The following is a 20982-nucleotide window of genomic DNA, read 5'->3' as shown; positions in this document are numbered from 1 at the left end:
ATACAGTCCAAAATTGATTCTGTATCAAAAAGATTTATGGAGAAGATGCTGACAAGGACCCTTGTCACTTGTATAATCTTATCAGAAATACAAGTTTCTGATAAGATTAAGATCATACCACTAAACTGTCTATGGACTTCCAAAACTTTAACAAACAAGATGAAACCTTCATGAAATTGTCAACCCAGACCAGCAGGAAAAAAATTAATTTCATTGAAATAAATGATAATAATAAGGACAATGTCTTTGTAATTTTTTATTTGAAAATTTGGTGATTTGGGCCGGGCACGGTGGCTCATGCCTGTAATCCCAGCACTTTGGGAGGCTGAGGCGGGCGGATCACGAGGTCAGGAAATCGAGACCATCCTGGCTAACATGGTGAAACCCCGTCTCTTCTAAAACTACAAAAAATTAGCCGGGCATAGTGGCGGGCACCTGTGGTCCCAGCTACTCGGGAGGCTGAGGCAGGAGAATCGCTTGAACCTGGGAGGCGGAGGTTGCACTGAGCCAAGATCGTGCCACTGCACTCCAGCCTAGTGAGAGAGTGAGAGTCTGTCTCAAGAAACACACAAACAAACAAACAAACAAAAAAGGAGGCTGTTTTCCTAACTGTAAATGAAAATCAGGTCACAATAGTGAAAGCATAGAATTTTGACTATTTAATGACAAAATAGAGTGGCTTTTATTTATATTTCCTCAGGGAATCTAAAACAAGTGGTTTGAGCTTACGGAAAAAAAAGACTTTAACTTTGCTTTAGGTCAGATATTTACTCTGTAATTTAGTTAAGAGAATTTTTAAGGCTAGCAGTGATACTATTATGTGTCTTTGAAATTTGATCCTTCTATCAACTGTGTGAAATAAGAAATCTCTAAAAAATTTTTTAACTTAGAAGTATGCTTTAAAGGATCTAACTTCTGGCCATGGACAATTAGAATTTCCAATGGTGTATTGATTCTAAGTGACTCAATCCAACAGCCTCTTCAGTGAAGATGCAGTCCCAAAGATCCTCTCCTCCCTGTTCCCAGCGAAATAAAATATTCACTCCGAGGAATAGGCTAGGAAAGCAAAAGACTCTTGTTGCCACAGCCCTACCAAGGCATCAAGAATTGGGATGACCAAAGTCCCTTATGGATGGAACTTCTTATGACAAAACTTCCTAGAAGAGTGATACATTTGCAACAAACAAAATTAATACATTTGCAACAATTAATACATTAATACATCAAATAATTAATCAATTACATCTCATTAATTACAATTAATAAACAATTAATTACATTTAATTAATCACATTTAACTAATTACAATTAATAAATAATTAATTAATTACATTTAGTTAATACATTAAACAATTGATACATTAATACATTTGCAACAAACAAAAATCTCAAGTTCCCAGCTACTTGAAGGCTCATCATTTTATGTGACTCAAAAAAAAAAAACCCCACCATATGATGCAGACTAAAAGAGAGTGCTCTCACTTGGTCACAAACCCTCAAAGACATGAGACAAGAGGAAACCTTATCTGGCACTCCCCTTTATAAACAAAACAGAAGGAAAGAAATAAGGGGAAAAACTATTTCTGGAAGAAAAAAATTGAACAATATGAATATTTATACCCCGAAATTACTGAAAAGTACACCAGGGTCACTAAACCAAGACTAGTGAAATAAAAACCTCCCATTAGTTGAAATTTTGTGAGGAAAAAACTGAGTTTTACCATTCAATTGAAAAGACTGCACAGAGAGAAGCCAGGAGTCTTGAGTGTAATAAATTCTTACCCTTTTGCTGGCTGATTATTTCCCTGCATACCGGCATGCCCACAAACAGGCTATGGTGGTAAATCAGGTTTTAGTGGCAAGACAGGTTTATGAAAGGAAGAAAGTTTCACTAGCCACGTTGGTCTTGTATAGATGACACCTGGCAGGAAGCAGCTCTCAGAGAAAAATTGATGCTAAATTATTGTTTTGCATCTTTAAAGGTATCAGATTCAGCCAATTTTTTCCAGTTGATTTTCCCTAATCAGATCCAGATTGGGGAAGACCCACCTGCATTAATAGAGTCTCTATGATGTAAATTTTTCCATAAAAGGCAGCTTTGCAGGGCCACTTCTATTTGTTGGCTCTCTGGCAGCCATCTCAAAATTTGTCAGATATATCTATTTCCTTCAACTGACAGGTGTTTCTAAAGGTGGAATGTGATGTTCTGCAGTTGCAAGGGTTTTAGCCAATTCAGAGTTCTGATTGACTATACTCTACAGCTCCTATTGGATTTGGCCAAATTGAAAGGTTTTTGGACACCAGACAGGCTGAAGAGTTGGTCAAATCCAAAGGAAGAATGATGAAAACCAAAAACACAAAGAGCGATTATACTAATTACATACTGTTGAACATTCTAAGTGTAATCAGAGGTTACAGCCAAGTAGCAATAGGCCTTAACCTGCAGCTACCAAATTCCAAAACAAAACCCCAAACCAGTTCCTTACCTGAAAGGAGACCAAGCTGAAGGCTGTTCTTGATTGTCACAGGCGCAGAAATCTCATCTTCTTTATAGAAAGAGAGCAAAGCTCCATGAGTAAAGGAGTTCCATGGCAAAACAAAACTCAGATCTCAAATGAACAACTGGGGAGAGCAGGGACCTTGAGAGGCAATACGTTCCAGTCCTCAGAAAGTCACACAATCAGTCAGAGCTAAAGTTCTATAGTTGGTACTGAGCACCAACAGGAGAATCACTACAGGTCAAAGGGGCTACACTCCACTCACAGGGTCCCTATTTCAGTCACCAAAAGGTTAACCAACATGAGTGACTACGGCAGGGGTCTGAGTCAATTGAGTTTTTGTTTTTTTTTTTTGTTTGTTTTGTTTTTTGTTTTTTTAGACAGAGTCTCCCTCTGTCGCCCAGGCTGGAGTGCAGTGGTGTGATCTTGGCTCACTGCAAGCTCTGCCTCCTGGGTTCATGCCATTCTCCTGCCTCAGCCTCCCGAGTAGCTGGGACTATAGGCACCCACCACCATGCCCAGCTAATCTTTTGTATTTTTAGTACAGACAGAGTTTCACCATGTTAGCCAGGATGGTCTTGATCTCTTGACCTCCTGATCTGCCCTCCTCAGCCTCCCAAAGTGCTGGGATTACAGGCATGAGCCACCGCACCCGGCCTCAGTTGAGTTTTATCGAATCAGAGCTTGAGAGTGCATTCTGGAAAAATATGAGTCATAAAATATCTCCATGGCTTGTTTTGTCTTTGAAGAGGTTTTCAGGAAGCCTGATATTTATACATCTTCTTAAAGGGGGTAAGACAGGTAGAAAGAGACAAGTAGGAGGAAAAATGGTTGGTCCCATCTTGTCTTTCTTCTGTACTTGGAAAATAAAGCATTATCAATGTGAAATCTAACAGGATTTAGTTTTAGGAGCCAGACTTGGATTGCACACCTAAAGTTATAATTGATGTGACCTTGTTTTATGGGAAGATATACATCTTGAAAAGCTTTGAGTTCAGCAAAAAGCAACTTGTGAGGGCAGTTATCCAGAGATGCCCAAGGCCTTTTTGCCTTTCTATGGGTGTCTGACAAATGTACAATGCATTCACACAAGGTTGTAGAGTAACAGCTGTTCATTTGGGGAAAAGAGGTGGCCTCGCATGACTCAGTCTACAGGTGGAACTATCTCTTTGGTGTAAAGAGTTTGACAGTCCTGAGATTTTTATTTTCTTTTACATAAGAGTTGTACTTCCTTGCTGCTGTCTGACTGAGATAAAGGGATGGGTGTGGAAGGCATCACAGCTGTCTCCACTTTAAAATCCAATTGTCCTTCCTTTCTTCCTCTGTTGGGTTACACTCCTCTGTTTATAGATCACTTACTCAGTTGTCTTCCCAGGAAAAGAAATCATACCTCGTTAAAGTACTAAGCACCCAGTTCAATTCAAAGTCATTTTAGTGAATAACAGGTACAAATATTTAATAAAGCCTCATGGAAATTTTTGATGAGAGCCTTCACACCAACCACAACACTTTTCCGACCACTGATCTATAAAAATTAAGAGGAAAGACCCTGCTACATGCTGAGTACCTTTGTGTTTGCACCTCATATAATGCTCACAAGGACTCATTAAGTAACTACTATTATCCCACTATCTCAAGACATTGATTAAATTGCCCCTTACCTAAGACCTGATAAAAAGTCGAACCAGGCCTCAGACACATATTTTGTAATCCAAAACTCATGTTTCCAGCAAAAGAAACTATTAACAGAGTAAACAGACAACCTAAGGAATGTGAGAAAACATTTGCAAATTATGGATTTGACAAAGGTCTAATATCCAACATCAATAAGGAATTCAAACAAATTTACAAAAAAAAAAATCAACCCCATTAAGAAGTGGGTAACAGACATGAACAGATCCTTCTTAAAAGGGATGAAACTGGAAACCATCATTCTCAGCAAACTATCACAAGGACAAAAAACCAAACACCGCATATTCTCACTCATAGGTGGGAATTGAACAATGAGAACACATGGACACAGGAAGGGGAACATCACACTTTGGGGACTGTTGTGGGTTGGGGGGAGGGGGGAGGGATAGCATTGGGAGATATACCTAAAGTATAATAATAATAATAATAATAATAATGATAATAATAATAATAATAAAAGAAAAAAAATAAAAAAAAAAAAAAAGAAAATATACATGTGATCAACAGCATATGAAAAAAAGCTCAATATCATTGATCATTAGAGAAATACAAATTAAAACCACAATGAAATACCATCTTATACCAGTCAGAATGGCTATTACAAAAAAGTCAAAAAAATAACATGCTGGCAAGCTTGCAAAGAAAAGGGAATCCTTATATACTGTTTGTGGGAGGGTAAATTAGTTCAACCGTTGTGGAAAGCAGTGTGGCAATTCTTCAAAGAGCTAAAAACAGAACTCCCATTTGGCTCAGCAATCCCATTACTAAATATATACCCCCAAAATGTAAATCACTCTACCATAAAGATACCTACACTTGAATGTTCATTGCAGCACTATACACAATAATCAACCTAAATACCCATTAATGAAACCTGGATTTTTAAAATGTGGTACATATACATGATGAAATACTATGCAGCCATAAAAAAGAATGACATTAAGTATCTTGAAAAAACATGGATGGCACTAGAGGATATTATCCTTAGCAAACTAACACAGGAACAGAAAATCAAATACTGCATGTTCTCACATATCAGTGGGAGCTTAATGATGAGAACACATAAACAAAGTCAGGAACAACAAACACTGGGGCCTACTTGAGGGTGGAGGGTAAGAGGAGAAAGAGAAGCAGAAAAAATAACAATTGGGTACTAGGCTTACTACCTGGATGCCAAAATAATCTGTATATCAAACTTCCATGACACGGCTTTACCTACATATCAGACCTACACATGTACACCTGAACCTAAAACAAAAGCTTTAAGAAAAACAATGAAATTCTTACACCAACAATTTAATCTCTAATCTTTCTTCAATCAGAATTTTAAGATGTTTTTAAGAAGAAAACTTTTTATGAGCATAATAAATTGGCTTCTTTTTAAAAAAATTTTACTACTAATAAAGCTCATGTTTCCCTCCACACCATTTTACCTACCAGAATTCAGAGAATGGAAAGTTGGCAGCTTCTAACATGAATAACCATATAAACTTCTACAAAAAGACAGAAGTTGACATGGGCTTTAAGAGAAAGAACAATTCAGGGGCCTGAGAAGACAGGCAATGGTATTATGTGAACAAAAAAAAGAATTAGGAAAAGCTTGGACATGAGAAAGTAAAATGTAGGTCAGGTCCTTCAATGTAGATCAAGGGAGTAGACTGGGTCTGGACTATGAGGGCTCTGAATGGCAGCCCAAGGAATGGGAACTTCATCCTACAGATAAGAGAAGTCACTGAAAAGTTCTGAGAAGCTCACAAACATGAAAAACAGCATTTTTGTGAAGATTACTCCAACAGTATTAGGCAAGATAACTTAGAGAATAATCTTAAATTCTGGCAACTTAATAGCAGTATCTAGAATATTTATTCTCTTTTTTCTTTTTTTAACTTTTTTATTTGGAAACAAATTCAGACTTTCAAAACTGTTCTAAAAAGAGTCATCATACGTTTTTCATTCAACTTCCCCAAATATTAACATTATACATAATCACCCAATCATCAAAATCAATAAATGATGAAATGAATGAATGAATCTACACACCTTATTCAAATCCCCTCTATCTTTCCATTAATGTCCTGTTTTTGGACCAGGATTCAATCTAGCATCATGCATTGCATCTCATTGTTCTGACCTCTCAGTCTTCTTTAATCTGAGAAAGTTCCTCAGGATTTCTTTTGCCTTTAATACCTTCATATTTTTAAAGAGTATTGGTGAGTTATTTTGTAGAATAACCTTCAGTTTGGGCTTTTCTAATTTTTTCTCATTATTAAACTTGGGTTATGCACTTTGGGCAAGAATACCACATAGGTGATGCTGCACCTTCTCCATCCATCGTATTAGAATCCAGTAAGATATCAATATCTCTCATTACTGGGGATGTTAACTTTGAGCACCAGACTAAACTTTCTCCACTGTATGTTGACCACTTTTCTTGGAAGCATTCTTAAAAAACCAATGCCTGGGTCACACCACACATCAATCAAATCAGGTATTCTTGGGGGAAGACACAAGCATTAGTAGGTTTTAAATGCCCTGCAAGTGACTTTAACCAGTATCCGGAGTTGAAAAATTACAGCTTACACAGTGAAGATCAGAATTTTGGAAATAAGGTAGGAAGCCATTTCTTAGGCTAATATTCTTTTTAAAAGAACATTAATTCTAGACACAAATAAATACATCTGAACGTTGGCATGGACCAACAGTAGGGGAATGGGAAGGTTAAAAATCTTCTGATTAGAAAATCGATGAGTGAGTAGACCAATTAAATAAAAAAGGCAGAACCAAGTGAGGTGGCTCATGCTTATAATCCCGGTATTGTAAAGCCAAAGCAGATGGATAACTTGAGCCCAGAAATTTGAGACCAGCCTGTGAAAAATGGTGAAACCCCATCTCTGCAAAAACAAACAAACAAACAAACAAACAAACAAACACAAAATTAGCTAGACACAGTGGCACCTGCCTGTTATCCCAATTACTCAGGAGGCTGAGGTGGGACAATCATTTGAGCCCGGGGGTCAAGAATGCACTCAGCTATGATCACGCCATGTTATTTCAGCCTAGGTGGGAGAGCAAGACCCCGTCTCTGGAAATCATAAAAAAATAAAAATAACATTTTTAAGGTCAGATCTAGTACACAAACTGCCTCTCATTCTATGTTGTTTATATAATTAGACCAGAAAATGGAAGTGTTTCCTGATGAATACCTGAAAGATTCTCTACTTTTTATACAGCTGCATTGTATTCCCTTGTGTAGATATAAGGTAATCTGTTTAATTAGCATTATATGCTGGTGAAAGTTTAGGTTGTTCCCAATATTTTGCTGTTAAACCATCACTATATTGAATAACTCTGATTAGGTGTCATCTTTCATGACTGTGACTGAGATAAACTTTTCCCAGTGAAGTTTGGGAGACAAAGAGAAATATATTTCAAATTTTGACATGCATTTAGAAATTTTACTCCACAAAGTTTTTGCAAATTTTTACATTTCCCAGAAAAGTAGGGCAGGGTACTATCACTTCAGTTGCTTTCACACACTGTGTTATCAAACATGTGGATTTGGGGACATTTGAGGACACAGTATTGTATTTTAACATTTGCTGTCTCAAGGCATCAGCTTCCATTTCTCCTGTGTTTAGGAGGGTGAGTTTTGTTCATATGTCTAAGAGCCATTAAATTAACAAAGGTGTCTATCAACAGTGGGTTAGATTATGAAATCAATACCTATACATCATCATCAGCCATAAAAAAATGGTGTTTTTTGAGGTAACATGGATGCAGCTGGAGGCCATTATCCTAAGCAAATTTAACACAGAAAGCAAAACCATAAACCATAACTTTATAAGCGGGAGTTGAACATTGGGTATTCAGAGACATAGAAATGGCAACAGGAGAAGGTAGGGACCACTAGATGGGGGAGGGAAGAAAGGGGGAAAGAAATAAAAAACTAACTGTTGGGTATGCATACTACCTGGGTGACAGGATCACTCATACCCCCAAAGTCAGCATCACCCAATATGCCCAGGGAACAAACCTGCACATGTCCCCACTGAATCTAAGAAGAGAGTTGAGAAAAAAGAAACTGTCGGGCTGGGCACAGTGGCTCACGCCTGTAATCCCAGCACTTTGGGAGGCTGAGGCGGGCAGATCATGAGGTCAGGAGATCGAGACCATCTTGGCTAACACGGTAAAACCCCGTCTCTACCAAAAATACAAAAAATAGTCGGATGCAGTGGCGGACACCTGTAGTCCCAGCTACTCAGGAGGCTGAGGCAGGAGAATGGCATGAACTCGGGAGGCAGACCTTGCAGTGAGCCGAGATAGCACCACTGCAGTCTGGCCTGGGCGAAAGAGCAAGACTCCATCTCAAAAAAGAAAAAAAGAAAAAAAAAAAGAAAGTGTCACATATTTACAGGCTCAGAAATTTCTGATTAATGCAGTGAAACTACTTATATTTAATCAATAGATCAACTGGGATTTAACTGATATCTTTAGAATATTTTTTCTGATCCGTAAATATGGTATAGTTCTCCATTTAATTAGGCTTTCTTTAATGTTTCTTGAGATGGTTATAATTTTGTCTGAAGAGATTGTGCATATTTAGGTCTTTGGTGGGTTGATTCCTAAATATTTGATATTATCCAGTACTATTCTATTCTATTTAATCACACTAGTTGTTTGTTGTTACTATAGAGAAATTAATATATATTAGTCTATTCTTATAATACTCATCTCCCTAAACTCTCTTATCATTTCTATTTTTTCTAATAGATGCTTTTGGATTTTTCTATATAAACTATGGTATCCTCTGAAAATGATGACGGTTTTATTTCTAGTTTCCCAAACCTCATACCTCTGATTTATCTTTCATTTCTTATTGTTTTAGGCTAGGAACCCCAATATCATTTAGATAAAAGAAAAATAAGCATTAATTTTATTTGTGAACTGATTTTCATTTACTTACCCTCTTTTCTGCTATGCTTTGGTCTGATTAATTTTATGTGTTCTTTATATAGTAGCACATTATCTATTTATCATAATTCCAAATATTTTCAGATTTTATTTGTTTTTCTTACACAGAATTTTTCCACATGAACACTTCTTTTTCAAATGTTCATGTTCATGAACCTTTTCTTCCTTGGCTATACAATGAGAAAGTTCTATCACACCTTGAGGTGCTTTACTTGCTTCAATTTGACTTTTAATTTTTATTTATTTGGAACATGTCCAGGAATAGATTGTTTTGCTCAAGATGGTTGCCAGTTATCCACCTAACACTCTGAATGTCCATGTTGTTCACAATAAGTCATTTTAAAGACTTTGTCAATACTCTAGCAAACATGCCTAATTCCTATAAGGATAAGCATTTGAACTACATAATCAACAGGTAATGACAATGGCACACTACAGCCAAACACCCTACACCATAGATGTTCTCTTCAAGTCCACACAAAACATTTATGAACACTGGGCTTAATCAACTATTAGCAAATAGCACTGAATCATTTTTGCCCAAGCACCTATTTTGTATACAATGCAATCTAGGTAGTAGTGTCTAAAAAATAAATTTGGGACATGAACAGACACTTCTCAAAAGAAGACATTTATGCAGCCAAAAAACACATGAAAAAATGTTCACCATCACTGGCCATCAGAGAAATGCAAATCAAAACCACAATGAGATACCATCTCACACCAGTTAGAATTGGCAATCATTAAAAAGTCAGGAAACAACAGGTGCTGGAGAGGATGTGGAGAAATAGGAACACTTTTACACTGTTGGTGAGACCATAAACTAGTTCAACCACTGTGGAAGTCAGTGCGGCGATTCCTCAGGGATCTAGAACTAGAAATACCATTCGACCCAGCCATCCCTACTGGGTATATACCCAAAGGACTATAAATCATGCTGCCATAAAGACACATGCACACGTATGTTTATTGTGGCACTATTCACAATAGCAAAGACTTGGAACCAACCCAAATGTCCAACAATGATAGACTGGATTAAGAAAATGTGGCACATATACACCATGGAATACTATGTAGCCATAAAAAATGATGAGTTCATGTCTTTGTAGGGACATGGATGAAATTGGAAATCATCATTCTCAGTAAACTATCGCAAGAACAAAAAACCAAACACCGCATATTCTCACTCATAGGTGGGAATTGAACAATGAGAACACATGGACACAGGAAGGGGAACATCACACTCTGGGGACTGTTGTGGGGTGGGGGGAGTGGGGAGGGATAGCATTAGGAGATATACCTAATGTTAAATGATGAGTTAATGGGTGCAGCACACCAGCATGGCACATGTATACATATGTAACTAGCCTGCACATTGTGCACATGTACCCTAAAACTTAAAGTATAATAATAATAAAATAAAAAAAAAAAAAAAATAAAAAGTAAATTTGAAAAATTAGACACTTGCAGATTTTAAAAGCACAGGTCAATCAAGAAACAGTGATGAATATGCTAAGTACCTGGTACTTGACAAACAGCTACATCTACAGGAAGTCATAAAATGCAGCCACAGTGGTGCCCCAGGGAATCCACAACATGAAATGCTTCTACAAGAACAGGTTGAATAAAAGTGAGTTAATCGTTCAACTTAAGAAGTGAGAGAAAGGCAGGAGAATAAAAATAAGAAAATTAAAAGTAGAAAATAAAAACCGGATGATAAATTAAAAAAAAAAAAAGAGGAGCCTTCACAGACCCAAAATTAATGTCGCTGGAAATGTTGATAAGTTATTTAAACTTCTGAACTAAATAATCAACAAAGCAATAGAGGAAGAAAAAACAAAGTGTTACCAGTGAGAAGGAGTGGATGTTACCACATCTGCAGCAGCGGTTCAAAGTTTCTCTGAAAAATTTCATGACACTAAGTTGATAATGTAAACAAAATGGACAAGTTCCTAGAAAATTAGGTATAATAAAAAACTAACTCAGAAAGAAATGGAAATCCTGACCTGTTCTATAACCACCTTAAATTTTTTTTTTTTTTGAGACAGAGTCTCGCTCTGTAGCCCAGGCTGGAGTGCAGTGGCACGATCTCAGCTCACTGCAACCTCCGCCTGCTGGGTTCAAGCAATTCTCCTGCCTCAGCCTCCTAAGTAGCTGGGACTACAGGCGCCCGCCACCATGCCTGGTAATTTTTTGTATTTTTAGTAGAGACAGGGTTTCACCATGCTGGCCAGGCTGGTCTCGAACTCCTGACCTTGTGATCTGCCCGCCTTGGCCTCCCAAAATGCTGGGATTACAGGCGTGAGCCACCACGCCAGGCCCTTAAATTTTTCTTTTTTTTTTTTTTTGAGACAGTGTCTCACTTCTGTTTCTCAGGATATAGTGTAGGAGTGTAATCACGGATAACTGCAACCTGGACTTTCTGGGCTCAGGTGATCCTCTCACCTCAGCCTACTGAGTAGCTAGGACTATAGGTGTATGTCAGCATACCCAGCTATATATATATGTATATATATATATTTATATTTTTAGTAGATAAAAGAGTTCATTATATTGCCCAGTCTGGTCTGCAACTCCTGGGCTCAAGCCCCACCTAGCCCTCCTAAAGTGTTGGGATCACAGGCATGAACCACCATTTCTGGCCCGCTATTTTGAAATTTTACTTAATAGATAAATATTCAACACATACACACACACGTGTGTGTATACTCAAAGAAAGCAGATGACGATAAACGTGGGGGCTTCATGATGGAATTAATGCCTTTATAAAAAGAGACATAGGAGAATCATCTCTCTCATTTTGTCTGTCTCTTCTCCCACTCCCAACCCTTCACCATTTGCAGATACATCAAGAAAGCAGGCACCTGCAGGGAAGCCCTAACCAGGACTGGATCAGCTGGCACCTTGACTTTGGACTTTCCAGCCTCCAGAACTGTGATAAATAGATTTCTATTGTTTAAGTCAACAAGACTACAGTGTTTGTTATAACAGCCTAAGCCCAGGAATACACTATCTGACCCTTGTTTTGAATGAAACTCTTCAGTTTCTTCATTAACTTAGCTGGCAGCTCTTGTCTGCAGCAGCACCAGAGGCCCCAAAACAGAGCTCCAGCAGGGCCTCAACCTTCATGGGTCCCATGGGGCCTCCTTGATGTTAGGACCTGGATGTCAGGTGAGGCTTCAGTGATACAACCAAGATGTGAAATTGTAAGTATTTTTCCTACTTACAGACACTGGCGAGCACATGACAACTGGGAGACAACAGACACAGACTTTAGAAAGCCCAGACAGAAAGGAGAGGAGGGACCTGCTGGCCAATGGCTTTACTGGGTCCAGGGTGTTATCTGACAGGTGTCCAGCAGGGAGCTTTAATGGGTGTGTTTAAAGCAGGCAAACACTGGGGCATGGAGATCACACTGCGACTGAGAGGTGGTCACTTTAAATTTGAGGCAAATGTCAGAACTGTCAGTTTAAAGGAAGCAGCTGGAGAGAGGGAAGCCCAGCACACTGAGCAGGAGAGATGCCACCAAGATTTTATCTCTGGCCACCAGATGAAGTCATTTGGACTGGGTACAGTATGTGGGATTCTGTCATTGTGACCAAGTTCTGCCTCTGATATGAGGAAATTAAATGTACACTTTAAAAATGCATGCAGAGGCAACATGAAATTATGAGCCCTCATGACACCCAGGGACCCAGGGACTCCAACAGGGTGTGGCGGTGTGTCCCAGAGTCAGGGTCCTGGGTTCAGGTCCCCCAACAGTGAGAAATGAAGATGACCTGTCTCTGCTCCCCCTCTGCTCCCCTGAAACTGATCTTTTCACCCCGTGCCTCCCTCTTCTGCTCCCAAAACGCCTTCAGTGCTCATCCCGAGACATCACTCCCCATATCCCCAAACATATCACCCCCGCGGCATACACAGTGTAGCCCAGAGCACACAAACACAAACTCACAGATGGTGACAAAAGTCTGCATTTGGGACATTTGATTGTGAAACAGGGAGGACACTGAACTCGCAGCCACAGAGACTGGGACTCGCGGGGCTGGAACATGATGGAGCTGCAACATAACATGTGTGAGCTCATGTGAAATGTGAAGATTCATGAGGAATAAAACACAGCTTGGCCTGGGGCTGCCACCGTACACACTTCCATCCCTGTCCACCAGAGTTCCTACTGGCCTGCAGCCTCCCCAGGAGCTGTTGAGCTTTCTCAGCAAGGCCCACAGCCCAGCAGGGTCCACCCACACCAGGGTCACCTCAGCCCATGTTTTTTGTGCCCTCCAAGCTCCCCACATAGACTCTGTCAGCTCCTCCCTGCAGCCAGGCGGCCGCCCACCTGAGACTGCTCCCTCTGCAGGCAGCCCTCCACACTCCCTCCTTCCTGGCACTCACCCAAAAGGGCATCTCCCAGGGCAGCAATGGTGCATGCGATGCCACACTGGGCACTTTTTCCTTGTGAGCTCCTTCCAACTTCATCAACTCCTTCTGTGATTGCTCTCTAACTACCTCCCCCTGCTTTTTCTGTCCTGTTTTCTGGGGCATACCAGGCTGAGCACAGTGCTGACACAGAACAGCGACTGCCTCAGTGCCCACAGCATCCCCAGGAATCAGCCAAGCCCCCTGTGACCTGCCCTCTATATTGGGGGGCTCAGAGAGCATGTGACAGTCCTGCTGGTCCTGAATCTGGCTAAATCAAGCTGCCAGGTGAAGCCAAGCCTCCCCTGGGTCAGGCTATAGGGAAGTGGGCAGAGAGGGAGCCTGAGGCCAGACTTCTGTATGTCCAGAAGTAGAATTGCTGGATCAAGTAGTAATTCTTTAATTTTTTGAGAAACTGCCATACCACTTTCCACAGCAGCTATAACATTTCCCATTGCCATCAGCAATGCACTAGAACCTCAATTTTTCCACCTACTTGAAAACACTTGTGGTTTCATGTTGTTGTTGTTTTTATTAAAGCCATTTAAATGTGTGTGAGGTGGTGTATTACTGTGGTTTTGATTTGCATATCTGTAAGTATTAGTGATGTTGAGAATCCTCGCATGTCCTCACTGGCAATGTGTGTGTCTTCCTTGGGGAAGTATTTTAGTCTTTTGTCCACTTTTAAAGTTGGGTTTTTGGATTTTTGCTGTATTTGACTTGTAGTAGTTTGAGTCAAGTACAAATTGTGAGGTCCCGTTTCAGCCAATGGAAGCCGGACACAGCAGTAGGGTGGATGCGTCAGGTTATAAATGACCCTGTCTCCTTTGTTCGTGTGTGCATTCATGGCAAGACTGCTAGTGAGCAGCACCCTTTCTGCAGAAAGTAAACTAGCCTTGCTGAGAGATCCTTTGTCTCAGTGCTGATCGTTATGACACCGAGCACCTGTTCCCAACAATTTGGAGGCCCCAGCAAGATTAACATTCCCCTCTGGGACAGTCTTTGGCCCTCTCTTGTGGGAAGGTGTCCTGCTGCCCGTTGTGGCAGCCCCAGGAGGAGAGCTGGGATCTACCCAGTGCAAGGAATACACTTGGATTCTCAGCAACGCGGAGAAAAAGACAGGCTTGCAGGACCCCCCACAGTAACCAGGCAACTCTGTGCACGGGCCAAGGTAGGAAAAGCTGCAAGAGGGCAGCAAAGTACTTCCGTGGTCAGCTTTTGGGAGGCTGAGTGTGTATGCACGATTACCAGCGTGTTGCTGGACAGAGTGAGTGGACACAAACAGGAAGAGTGTAAGGAACCTCCAAAAGGGAAACGGAGGAAGGTTAACCTCCTGGGGAAAGAGAATCAGTGAAACACCTCTGGTGTGAGAAATTAAGCCTTTTGCAAGCCTGTAAGGACAGGACAGATGAGACATCCCCGGTATCTGGAGAATTCAGCCTTCCCGGGAAAGGAAGAGGCAAAACATCCCTAACACACGGGATTGGGCCTATCTGGGATTCAACATGGGAAATGTTTCTAGTAGGATTGGGACAGGAAATAGACTAGGCAACAAGGGAGGGGACAGTGATCAAATTTCTTCTGATAGTCCCTTAGGATTCATGCTAAAATATTGGAAAGAGGATGAACGGACTAAACATAAGAGAAAACAACAGATGATTAAATATTGCTGTTTCCTCTGGACCCAAGAGCCAACCTTAAAACCTGCCATTTTCTGGCCAAAATTTGGTTCAGATGAGGATTGGGTCTGTCAGCTTTTAACAATGTATGTTAACAACCAAAGCCCCGTGTCCCCAGAAAAAATGGATTATGCCTTATGCTAGCAGCAAGGGCCTGCCCTTCTTTACCCCTTAAATGACTTAAAGAAGGTAACAGACAGAAACAAAGGCCCAGAGCAGTTAGTGGGATCCTTTAAATTATCTTCCCGTTTCTGAACCCCAATGCGTCGCTGCCGCCTGCCGCATGGCGGCCACTTCCTCCTCCTCAGGCAGAAGTCCCGCCTCCCCCTCCTCCTCAGGCGGAAGTCCTGCCTCCCCCACCCCCTCCAGGGATCACTCTGGACTCGGAGGCATCTGGTCCCGAGGAATTACCGCCTCAGTGGCTTGATCATCGCCGCTGCACATCTAAATGTCCTTCCTCAAAAAGAGGGCTCCAAAAAGAGAACAATGTAAAAGGGACATTCAGGATCTTCCTTTTCCTTGCACTCCTAAAGAATCGACTTCCCAGCTCTTCCCTCTAAAAAAAGTTCCACAAGAAGGGGGCACAATTGGCTTTATAAATGCTCCCTTAACTGCCTCTGAGGTCTGAGGCCCAAAGAGGGAGCTCAAGCCCCTGCTAAATGATCCAAAAGGAGTGGCAGAACAGATCGACCAGTTTTTACGTCCCCAGTTGTATACCTGGACGGAGTTAATGTTGATCCTAGGTATCCTCTTCTCAAAAGAGAAGCGAAACATAATCCACACAGCCACTATGGCAGCCTGGTAACGTGAGCACCCAGCTGGCCAGGATAATCCAGTGGCAAATACTAAATTTCCCACTCAAGACCCACAGTGGGATAATAATAATGCAACCCACCAAAACCATATAAAAATTTACGAGAATTAATTGTTAGAGGGATTAAAGAATCAGCACTCCGACCTCAAAATCTTACTAAGGCTTTTGATGTACAACAAGAGAAACATGAAGGGTCTGTGCAATTTCTAAACAGATTAAGAGATAAATGAGAAAGTAAGCTAATTTAGATTCAGATAGTCCCCTAGGACAAGGGATGCTAAAATTGCGTTTTGTCACAAATAGCCTAATACAGCAAAGAAGTTACAAAAAATAAAAGATGAAAAAATAGCTCTATCAAAGAGCTTTTAGAGGAAGCATAGAAAGTATATGTCAGGAGAGATGAAGAAAAGCAAAAGAAAAGCAAAAGGCAAAAATCTTTTGGCAAAATTCACCAGGGCAATCAATGCCAGAAGCAAAATTTCGGCCGACACCCGGGGACCTGGGGATGCAAAATGGGAGAAGACAGAATCAAGGTTGAAGGGAAAACAGTCACAGCAAGTGTTGTAAAGGGTGTAAACATAAGAGAGAAGAAAAAGGACAGAGACAGGCAAGTTCCAGAATAGGGAGAAAAGGAGGGCAAGATAGATGTTACAAGTGTGGAAAGTTAGGCCACTTTAAGAGATAATGCCCTAAGCGACAGACTACAGGGGGAGCTCCTCCACTCATTCCTGCCTTTACAGAGGAGGATTTGTTGGGGGGGGGGGGGATCAGGGGCTCTTTCTTTTCTACCTCAGGTCCCACCAGGAGCCCTTGATAAATTTAAAGGTAGGACCTAACCATGTGTCAATTACTTTCTTAGTCCACTCAGGCACGACTTGCTCCTCCCTATGTGTTCCCCCAAATGGGTTAACATATTCTCCAGAGGAGTTGTTAGTCCCTGGAGTAAAAGGAATAGGATTTAAAGCACAGATTTTAGAAAGTGCCAAGGTAAAATATAAAGCCTGGTCAACTAACATTCAATTCCTATTAATTCCTAAAGCAGAAACTAATCTACTTCGGAGAGATTTAATGTTAAAACTAGGTATTGGTCTACAGGTTAGCCCAAGAGGGTTCTTAACCTCACTAAATTTGCTAACTACAGCAAATAAGCTGAAAATGTCCCCTGGTGTCTGGGCAAAAGAAGGAAACCGAAGGAGGTTACAGATTCCCCCAATACAGATAAAATTGAAGACTCCAGGGAAGATTGTAAGGAATAAATAGTATCCTATCTTCTTGGAAGGACAGATAGGGTTGAAGCCTGCAATAGAAAGACTTCTAAAAGATGAGCTCCTCAAGCCTTGCATATCTCCCTATAATACTCCCGTTTTACCTGTCAAGAAACCTAACAGGTCATACCGATTAGTGCAAGATCTTAAAGCTGTTAATGAAATAGTGCAGATTACTCACCCAATCATGCCAAATCCCTACACTATTTGTTTTTTTTTTTTTGAGACAGAGTCTCGCTCTCTCACCAGGCTGGAGTGCAGTGGTGTGATCTCGGCTCACTGCAACCTCCACTTCCCGGGTTCCAGTGATTCTCCTGCCTCAGCCTCCTGAGTAACTGGGATTACAGGCACCCACCACCACGCCCGGCAAATTTTTGTATTTTTTGTAGAGACGGGGTTTCACCAAGCTGGCCAGGATGGTCTCAATCTCTTGACCTTGTGTTCTGCCCACCTCGCCCTCCCAAAGTGCTGCGATAACAGGTGAGCCACTGCGCCTGGCCCATCCCTACACTATTCTAATTAAAATTCCATATAGTCATCAGTGGCGCACTGTCTTAAATTTAAAGGATGCCTTCTGGGCATGTCCTTTAGAGGAAAACAGCCTGACCTGTTTGCCTTTGAGTGAGAGGACCCCCACAGTGGGCAGAAGCAACAATACAGAGGGACAGTTCTGCCTCAAGGGTTTGCAGATTCACTAAACCCTTTTAGTCATGCCTTAGAAAAAGTCATAGAGAGGGCTGCTATCCCAAAACAGCTATGTTTACTTAACACATGGATGATACGCTTATATCTGGAGAGGATATAGAGAAAGTAAATAAGTACACCATCTATTTTCTAAATCATTTATACACCGAAGGGTTACAAGTCTCAAAAGAGAAGCTCCAATATGTAGAACCAGAAGTCAAATACGTGGGCCATTTAATTAGCACCAGCAAAAGAAGAATTGGTCCTGAGCGAGTGGAAGGAACTGTGTCCCTGCCACTGCCCTGGCTCAAACAAGAACTTAAAAAGTTTTCAGGATTAATTAGATACTGCCGATTATGGATCGACTCCTATGCATTAAGAAGTAAATTATTATATGATAAGTTAGCTAATAAGGGGCCCGACCCCCTTATATGGTCCTCTAAAGAAGTAGATCAAATTAATAAACTGAAGCATAGACTAATGTCTGCTCCAGTTTTAGCTCTGCCTTCTCTTAAGCCCTTCCACCTTTTTGTTAATGTAAGTAATGGAGTAGCCTTAGGGGTGCTCACTCAAGAACATTCAAGAGGCCAGCGACAACCAGTAGCTTTTCTGTCTAAGATTTAAATCCTATTACCAGTGGGTGGCCCCAGTATATTCAATCTATTGCAGCCACAGCCATATTAGTAGAAAAAAGTAGAAAAATAACCTTTGGGGGGTATTTGACCGTGAGCACATCTCATCAAGTCAAGGCCATTTTGAGCCAAAAAGCAGGAAGATGGCTCACTGATTCCAGAAATTTAAAATATAAGGCTATTCTGTTAAAAAAAAAAAAAAAAAAGGATGACTTAACCATAACAACAGATAACTCACTCAACCCCGCAGGTTTCCTGACAGGAAATCCATTGCTACAGACAGAACACTTGTGCCTCAACTTAATTGACTACCTTACAAAGGTCTGGCCAGATTTAGCTGAGGCCTCTATAGATTGGGGTGATACTTATTCATAGACAAGTCCCCCTGGGTGTTTAACGGGGAACAACACAGTGGATATGTGGTAGTAGACAGACACTAGAAGAAATTAAATCAGGACGGTTACCCAATAGCTATTCTGCTCAAGCTTGTAAATTATTTGCCCTGTCAGGCCTTAAAATATTTAAAGGATCAGATAGAAACTATCTACACAGATTCTAAGTATGCCTTTAGGGTAGCACACACAGTTGGGAAGATTTAATCTGAACAAGGTCTTACAAATAGTAGGGGCCAAGAACTTGCTCATAAGTCATTAGTAGTTCATGTCTTAGATAACCTCCAGCTACCAAAAGAGATAGCAATCATGCATATTCCTGGACATCAACATGATTTTTCCCTTAGGAACCAAAGGAATAACCTTGCAGATCAGATGGCCAAAAAGGCTGCAGTCTTAGATATGCCCATTTTTCATTTAACTCCCCACCTTCCTTCTCCTACTGTTGTTCCTATCTTCTCCCTGGCTGAGAAAGAAAAATTAGTTGAAATCCCAAAGCAAAAAAAAATTCGGAAGAAAGCTGGATACTTCCAGATCAAAGAGAGATGCTATCTAAACCCTTTATGAGGGAAGTATTATCCCATTTACATCAAGGGATTCACTGGGGTCCCCAGGCCCTATGTGACATGGTTCTCAGAGTCTTTAGGTGTAATGGCATTTATACTCCAGACAGGCATATTGCAAATGGCTGTCTCATCTGTAAGAAAATTGACAAACAAGCTTTAAGGAAATTACCTCTCGGAGGAAGAACTCCGGAGTTAAGTCCATTCCAAAACGTCCAAGTGGATTATACTAAAATGCCACTCATTAGTTGGCTAAAACACCGCTAGTAATAATTAATCACCATACCCACTGGGTAGAAGCCATCTCCTTTTCTAAGGCAACTGCCAATAATATGGTAAAACCATTAATTGAGCATATTATACTCAAGTTTGGAATAATAGAAAATATTGACTCAAATAAAGAAATCCATTTTACTGCACATATTATTAAAATGCTGGCCCAAGTGATAAACATAAAATGGGAATATTATATTCCCTGGCATCCCTTATCCTCTGGACAAGTAGAAAGAATAAATCAAATCCTTAAGAATCATCTGATGAAATTAATTCCAGAAAATCATTTGCCATGGACCAAATGTCTTCCCATTGCCTTATTAAGGATCAGGACAGCTCCCCAAAAGGATACAGGCCTGTCTCCACAAAAAATGTTATATGGATTGCCTTATTTACATTCCTCAGCTAATGTTCCTATGTTTGAAACTAAAGATCAGTCCTCAGAAATTATATACTTGCTCTTTCCTCTACCTTTTCTTCTCTTAAGATCAAAGATCTCTTAGCACAGTCACCACCGCTAGAATTTCTAGCTCACCAGCACTAACCCAGGGACCATGTTCTCAGCAGAGGGTAAAAAGAAGGGAAACTTGAGCCCACCTGGGAAGGCCCTTATCCTGTACAGTTGACCACCAAGACTGCCATCCGCACAGCCAAGAGAAGATGGACCCACCATACTTAAGCCAAGAAATCATCTTCCTCATCAGAATCACAGGTTAGTGTACCGGGATCAAGCCTTAACAAGTTAAAGTTAAAAAAAAAACCAAAAGCTTAATTTCCATATCCCTTCTATATTGCTTCCTTTCCTTTCCTTATTCTGTTACTAGCTCCTTTTGTTATTAATGTAACTAAGTCTGACTCACCTCAGACTATTGCCTTTAATGCATGCTCTGTCATACCTTGTAAAGATGTGAAGGATCAATGACAGCTAGCCTTTTCACACAAATATTTATGCCCCGGCCCTCTAGTTGACATAGTTCCTCCTAGCACTCATCGTTGTGAGTACCTGCAGCTGAGACACCAATTTTCTGCTCCTACAGCCTGGCAACCTTGTAGTAGCTGGGACTACGTCCTTTGGACTACTCAGGAGCAAGGTTGGACTTCCA

General features: G+C 40.7%; 1 long non-coding RNA gene across 4 annotated transcripts in view; it reads right to left on the bottom strand.

The window, feature by feature from the left end:
• Window positions 1–236: 236 nt before the first annotated feature.
• The window catches only part of LOC134738859 (uncharacterized), a 160029-nt gene continuing 139283 nt past the window's right edge, over window positions 237–20982 (bottom strand). For 3 of the 4 annotated variants that reach the window (XR_010125023.1, XR_010125025.1, XR_010125024.1), the window contains 2 exons: window positions 2487–2546; window positions 263–533 (listed from right to left, as the gene is read on the bottom strand). This is a non-coding gene — a long non-coding RNA (uncharacterized LOC134738859). Of the gene's footprint in view, window positions 534–2486; window positions 2547–20982 lie in introns of all 4 variants that reach the window. The other variant, XR_010125022.1, reaches the window with a different exon arrangement.

The sequence above is a fragment of the Pongo pygmaeus genome, chromosome 20, assembly GCF_028885625.2.
Source record: "Pongo pygmaeus isolate AG05252 chromosome 20, NHGRI_mPonPyg2-v2.0_pri, whole genome shotgun sequence".
NCBI lineage: Eukaryota > Metazoa > Chordata > Mammalia > Primates > Hominidae > Pongo > Pongo pygmaeus.
Note: the sequence above shows the minus strand (reverse complement) of the source record. Positions and strands in the feature narration are given on the sequence as shown.